Source organism: Stenella coeruleoalba (genome assembly GCF_951394435.1).
Source record: "Stenella coeruleoalba genome assembly, chromosome: 2".
Lineage (NCBI taxonomy): Eukaryota > Metazoa > Chordata > Mammalia > Artiodactyla > Delphinidae > Stenella > Stenella coeruleoalba.
This window is the reverse complement of record NC_137147.1, coordinates 99,615,637-99,623,204: the sequence shown is the minus strand read 5'-3', so window position 1 is coordinate 99,623,204 and position 7,568 is coordinate 99,615,637.

Genomic DNA, 7,568 nt, shown 5'->3' with positions numbered 1-7,568 from the left:
TTGTAAGTAAATACCACAACTTCTTTATCCATTTTTCACTTTCTGCGATGTTGAACTTGTACTGTAAACGAGGTTCTTGTAAACAGAGCCGTCCCAAACTTTGGGGTGTCTGTGTCTTTTTGATTTTAATTTCCCTAAGCTATAGGACCATAAGTGGAAGTGCCCTAGGCTCTGTTGCTTTGTTTTTTAGATGTTTCAGGAAACACCATACACTTCTCCCGAGTGTCTGTTGGCAATTTACATCCTGCCCATCAGCATAACAAGCCTCCCAGTTCTCCATGGCCTGTCCTGCCTTTCTGGATTTTACACTTTTTTCAGATGGCCCGTTTGACCGGGGGGAAGTGAGACTTCATTGTAGTGCAGATTTCCTTTGCAAGCTTGCTTGGTTGGCCAAAAAGGGCGTATGCGTTTTTTCCTGAATATATTCAGGAAAAAACGCATACGCCCTTTTTGGCCAAGTGCATCATTGTGGACGTTCTGCCTCTTTTCCTATGCTTTCAATGCAATTCCAGTCTACCTCCTGAAATCGGTTTCCTGCAATTCTGCCCCGCTTTCAAGTCCTCTTGGCAGCCTTACTTCAGTATATTTTTGGATGATAGCTGTCATTTATAACTCTGCAGGTTTGTGAATTACAGTGCCCCTGAGCTCCTTTCTTCAACTCGCTTTCTTGTGAGCTGGCCGGAACACCGCAGGATGGCTTCAGGCCCTAATCTGGTTCCGGCACGGCACGCTGAGCCTTTGGTTAATTCCTCTTCCTGGTGGGAAATGAGAGTTAAATTTGCCCGTCCAGACACCTCCAGCTAGTCTCTCATTGGTTCTCGCTATTCCTGTTCATCTTCCGCAGAAATTGCAAACTGGGCCAAACAGGAGGTTAAAGGGACTGACTCTCCAAGTCGGGAGAGTGTTAGTAAAGCATCTGGAATGTTGCACCCGAGTACCAGGGTACAAAAACTGAGACATATTTGAACACGTCTCCGGATGACATGGTTGATCATACTCTGGGTTCCCCATGCATGTTTTAGCTGAAGGAAGAATACCTTAAACCTGGAGAGTTGAGACCCGTGGAATGGGTACCTTGCAATATGACTTCAAAGGGTCTTCATTGGCTCACCGAACCGCTCCAATCCTATCATTGCTGCATTTATGCCCCTGTACACATGCCTGATTCTCTTTCGGAGACATAGCAATCCATAGGTTTTAAGATACTTACTAGTCAGGTACATTCTTAGGCATTTAATATGCGGTGTTGAGTCCATTTCGTTGAGCAAGGAGTAGCTCTTGTCTATTCCATATTTGGCTTAAGGAACTTTATCTGTGCTCATTTCAATCTCTGGTTTTATGCAGCACCCCAACTCACCTTTCCCCTTAAGCAAGCATAAGTTGGTTTTCTAAATTTGAGACCCTGTTCTCTTCTGTAATTCAGTTCCTGTGTAGCCAAGTTTACATTCCGTGTATTACTGATATCTTAGGATGTTTCTTTTCCTGTGTGACTTATTTCAGTTAGAATCATCATACCTGAATCCACTCATTGTGCTGCTAAGGGCCTGATGACATAGATTTCATTGCTGAGTGATATTGCTTTGTAAGTAAATACCACAACTTCTTTATCCATTTATCACTTTCTGCGATGTTGAACTTGTACTGTAAACGACGTTCTTGTAAACAGAGCTGTCCCAAACTTTGGGGTGGCTGTGTCTTTTTGATTTTAATTTCCCTAAGCTATAGGACCATAAGTGGAAGTGCCCTAGGCTCTGTTGCTTTGTTTTTTAGATGTTTCAGGAAACACCATACACTTCTCCCGAGTGTCTGTTGGCAATTTACATCCCGCCCATCAGCATAACAAGGCTCCCAGTTCTCCATGGCCTGTCCTGCCTTTCTGGATTTTACACTTTTTTCAGATGGCCCGTTTGACCGGGGTGAAGTGAGACTACATTGTAGTGCAGATTTCCTTTGCAAGCTTGCTTGGTTGGCCAAAAAGGGCGTATGCGTTTTTTCCTGAATATATTCAGGAAAAAACGCATACGCCCTTTTTGGCCAAGTGCATCATTGTGGATGCTCTGCCTCTTTTCCTATGCTTTCAATGCAATTCCAGTCTACCTCCTGAAATCGGTTTCCTGCAATTCTGCCCCGCTTTCAAGTCCTCTTGGCAGCCTTACTTCAGTATATTTTTGGACGATAGCTGTCATTTATAACTCTGCAGGTTTGTGAATTACAGTGCCCCTGAGCTCCTTTCTTCAACTCGCTTTCTTGTGAGCTGGCCGCAACACCGCAGGATGGCTTCAGGCCCTAATCTGGTTCCGGCACGGCACGCTGAGCCTTTGGTTAATTCCTCTTCCTGGTGGGAAATGAGAGTTAAATTTGCCCGTCCAGACACCTCCAGCTAGTCTCTCATTGGTTCTCGCTATTCCTGTTCATCTTCCGCAGAAATTGCAAACTGGGCTAAACAGGAGGTTAAAGGGACTGACTCTCCAAGTCGGGAGAGTGTTAGTAAAGCGTCTGGAATGTTGCACCCGAGTACCAGGGTACGAAAACTGAGATATATTTGAACACGTCTCCTGATCACATGGTTGATCATACTCTGGGTTCCCCATGCATGTTTTAGCTGAAGGAAGAATACCTTAAACCTGGAGAGTTGAGACCCGTGGAATGGGTACCATGCAATATGACTTCAAAGGGTCTTCATTTGCTCACCGAACCTCTCCAATCCTATCACTGCTGCGTTTATGCCCCTGTACACATGCTTGATTCTCTTTCGGAGACATAGCAATCCATAGGTTTTAAGATACTTACTAATCAGGTACATTCTTAGACGTTTAATATGCTGTGTTGAGTCAATTTCGTTGAGCAAGGAGTAGCTCTTGTCTATTCCATATTTGGCTTAAGGAACTTTATCTGTGCTCATTTCAATCTCTGGTTTTATGCAGCACCCCAACTCACCTTTCCCCTTAAGCAAGCATAAGTTGGTTTTCTAAATTTGAGACCCTGTTCTGTTCTGTAATTCAGTTCCTGTGTAGCCAAGTTTACATTCCATGTATTACTGATATCTTATGATGTTTCTTTTTCTGTGTGACTTATTTCAGTTAGAATCATCATACATGAATCCACTCATTGTGCTGCTAAGGGCCTGATGACATAGATTTCATTGCTGAGTGATATTGCTTTGTAAGTAAATACCACAACTTCTTTATCCATTTTTCACTTTCTGCGATGTTGAACTTGTACTGTAAACGAGTTTCTTGTAAACAGAGCCGTCCCAAACTTTGGGGTGTCTGTGTCTTTTTGATTTTAATTTCCCTAAGCTATAGGACCATAAGTGGAAGTGCCCTAGGCTCTGTTGCTTTGTTTTTTAGATGTTTCAGGAAACACCATACACTTCTCCCGAGTGTCTGTTGGCAATTTACATCCTGCCCATCAGCATAACAAGCCTCCCAGTTCTCCATGGCCTGTCCTGCCTTTCTGGATTTTACACTTTTTTCAGATGGCCCGTTTGACCGGGGGGAAGTGAGACTTCATTGTAGTGCAGATTTCCTTTGCAAGCTTGCTTGGTTGGCCAAAAAGGGCGTATGCGTTTTTTCCTGAATATATTCAGGAAAAAACGCATACGCCCTTTTTGGCCAAGTGCATCATTGTGGACGCTCTGCCTCTTTTCCTATGCTTTCAATGCAATTCCAGTCTACCTCCTGAAATCGGTTTCCTGCAATTCTGCCCCGCTTTCAAGTCCTCTTGGCAGCCTTACATCAGTATATTTTTGGACGATAGCTGTCATTTATAACTCTGCAGGTTTGTGAATTACAGTGCCCCTGAGCTCCTTTCTTCAACTCGCTTTCTTGTGAGCTGGCCGCAACACCGCAGGATGGCTTCAGGCCCTAATCTGGTTCCGGCATGGCATGCTGACCCTTTGGTTATTTCCTCTTCTTGGTGGGAAATGAGAGTTAAATTTGCCCGTCCAGACACCTCCAGCTAGTCTCTCATTGGTTCTCGCTATTCCTGTTCATCTTCCACAGAAATTGCAAACTGGGCCAAACAGGAAGTTAAAGGCACTGACTCTCCAAGTCGGGAGAGTGTTAGTAAAGCGTCTGGAATGTTGCACCCGAGTACCAGGGGAGGAAAACTGAGACATATTTGAACACGTCTCCCGTTCACACGGTTGATCATACTCTGGGTTCCACATGCATGTTTTAGCTGAAGGAAGAATACCTTAAACCTGGAGAGTTGAGACCCGTGGAATGGGTACCATGCAATATGACTTCAAAGGGTCTTCATTTGCTCACCGAACCTCTCCAATCCTATCACTGCTGCATTTATGCCCCTGTACACACGCTTGATTCTCTTTTGGCGACATAGCAATCCATAGGTTTGAAGATACTTACTACTCAGGTACATTCTTAGGCGTTTTATATGGGGTGTTGAGTCCATTTCGTTGAGCAAGGAGTAGCTCTTGTCTATTCCATATTTGGCTTAAGGAACTTTATCTTTGCTCATTTCAATCTCTGGTTTTATACAGCACCCCAACTCACCTTTCCCCTTAAGCAAGCATAAGTTGGTTTTCTAAATTTGAGACCCTGTTCTGTTTTGGAATTCAGTTCCTGTGTAGCCAAGATTACATTCCGTGTATTAGTGATATCTTATGATGTTTCTTTTTCTGTGTGACTTATTTCAGTTAGAATCATCGTACCTGAATCCACTCATTATGCTGCTATGGGCCTGATGACATAGATTTCATTGCTGAGTGATACTGCATTGTACGTAAGTACCACAAGTTCTTTATCCATTTTTCACTTTCTGTGATATTGAACTTGTACAGGAAATGAGGTTCTTGTAAACAGAGGCGTCCCAAACTTTGGGGTGGCTGTGTCTTTTTGATTTTAATTTCCCTAAGCTATAGGACCATAAGTGGAATTGCCCTAGGCTCTGTTGCTTTGTTTTTTAGATGTTTCAGGAAACACCATACACTTCTCCCGAGTGTCTGTTGGCAATTTACATCCCGCCCATCAGCATAACAAGGCTCCCAGTTCTCCATGGCCTGTCCTGCCTTTCTGGATTTTACACTTTTTTCAGATGGCCCGTTTGACCGGGGTGAAGTGAGACTACATTGTAGTGCAGATTTCCTTTGCAAGCTTGCTTGGTTGGCCAAAAAGGGCGTATGCGTTTTTTCCTGAATATATTCAGGAAAAAACGCATACGCCCTTTTTGGCCAAGTGCATCATTGTGGATGCTCTGCCTCTTTTCCTATGCTTTCAATGCAATTCCAGTCTACTTCCTGAAATCGGTTTCCTGCAATTCTGCCCCGCTTTCAAGTCCTCTTGGCAGCCTTACTTCAGTATATTTTTGGACGATAGCTGTCATTTATAACTCTGCAGGTTTGTGAATTACAGTGCCCCTGAGCTCCTTTCTTCAACTCGCTTTCTTGTGAGCTGGCCGCAACACCGCAGGATGGCTTCAGGCCCTAATCTGGTTCCGGCACGGCACGCTGAGCCTTTGGTTAATTCCTCTTCCTGGTGGGAAATGAGAGTTAAATTTGCCCGTCCAGACACCACCAGCTAGTCTCTCATTGGTTCTCGCTATTCCTGTTCATCTTCCGCAGAAATTGCAAACTGGGCCAAACAGGAGGTTAAAGGGACTGACTCTCCAAGTCGGGAGAGTGTTAGTAAAGCGTGTGGAATGTTGCACCCGAGTACCAGGGTACGAAAACTGAGATATATTTGAACACGTCTCCTGATCACATGGTTGATCATACTCTGGGTTCCCCATGCATGTTTTAGCTGAAGGAAGAATACCTTAAACCTAGAGAGTTGAGACCCGTGGAATGGGTACCATGCAATATGACTTCAAAGGGTCTTCATTTGCTCACCGAACCTCTCCAATCCTATCACTGCTGCGTTTATGCCCCTGTACACATGCTTGATTCTCTTTCGGAGACATAGCAATCCATAGGTTTTAAGATACTTTCTAATCAGGTACATTCTTAGACGTTTAATATGCGGTGTTGAGTCAATTTCGTTGAGCAAGGAGTAGCTCTTGTCTATTCCATATTTGGCTTAAGGAACTTTATCTGTGCTCATTTCAATCTCTGGTTTTATGCAGCACCCCAACTCACCTTTCCCCTTAAGCAAGCATAAGTTGGTTTTCTAAATTTGAGACCCTGTTCTGTTCTGTAATTCAGTTCCTGTGTAGCCAAGTTTACATTCCGTGTATTACTGATATCTTATGATGTTTCTTTTTCTGTGTGACTTATTTCAGTTAGAATCATCATACCTGAATCCACTCATTGTGCTGCTAAGGGCCTGATGACATAGATTTCATTGCTGAGTGATATTGCTTTGTAAGTAAATACCACAACTTCTTTATCCATTTTTCACTTTCTGCGATGTTGAACTTGTACTGTAAACGAGTTTCTTGTAAACAGAGGCGTCCCAAACTTTGGGGTGTCTGTGTCTTTTTGATTTTAATTTCCCTAAGCTATAGGACCATAAGTGGAAGTGCCCTAGGCTCTGTTGCTTTGTTTTTTAGATGTTTCAGGAAACACCATACACTTCTCCCGAGTGTCTGTTGGCAATTTACATCCTGCCCATCAGCATAACAAGCCTCCCAGTTCTCCATGGCCTGTCCTGCCTTTCTGGATTTTACACTTTTTTCAGATGGCCCGTTTGACCGGGGTGAAGTGAGACTACATTGTAGTGCAGATTTCCTTTGCAAGCTTGCTTGGTTGGCCAAAAAGGGCGTATGCGTTTTTTCCTGAATATATTCAGGAAAAAACGCATACGCCCTTTTTGGCCAAGTGCATCATTGTGGACGCTCTGCCTCTTTTCCTATGCTTTCAATGCAATTCCACTCTACCTCCTGAAATCGGTTTCCTGCAATTCTGCCCCGCTTTCAAGTCCTCTTGGCAGCCTTACATCAGTATATTTTTGGACGATAGCTGTCATTTATAACTCTGCAGGTTTGTGAATTACAGTGCCCCTGAGCTCCTTTCTTCAACTCGCTTTCTTGTGAGCTGGCCGCAACACCGCAGGATGGCTTCAGGCCCTAATCTGGTTCCGGCACGGCACGCTGAGCCTTTGGTTAATTCCTCTTCCTGGTGGGAAATGAGAGTTAAATTTGCCTGTGAGACACCTCCAGCTAGTCTCTCATTGGTTCTCGCTATTCCTGTTCATCTTCCGCAGAAATTGCAAACTGTGCCAAACAGGAGGTTAAAGGCGCTGACTCTCCAAGTCGGGAGAGTGTTAGTAAAGCGTCTGGAATGTTGCACCCGAGTACCAGGGGAGGAAAACTGAGACATATTTGAACACGTCTCCCGTTCACACGGTTGATCATACTCTGGGTTCCACATGCATGTTTTAGCTGAAGGAAGAATACCTTAAACTTGGGTAGTTGGGAGCCGTGGAATGGGTACCATACAATATGACTTCAAAGGGTCTTCATTTGCTCACCGAACCTCTCCAATCCTATCACTGTTGCGTTTATGCCCCTGTACACATGCTTGATTCTCTTTCGGAGACATACCAATCCATAGGTTTTAAGATACTTACTAGTCAGGTACATTCTTAGGCGTTTAATATAGGGTGTTG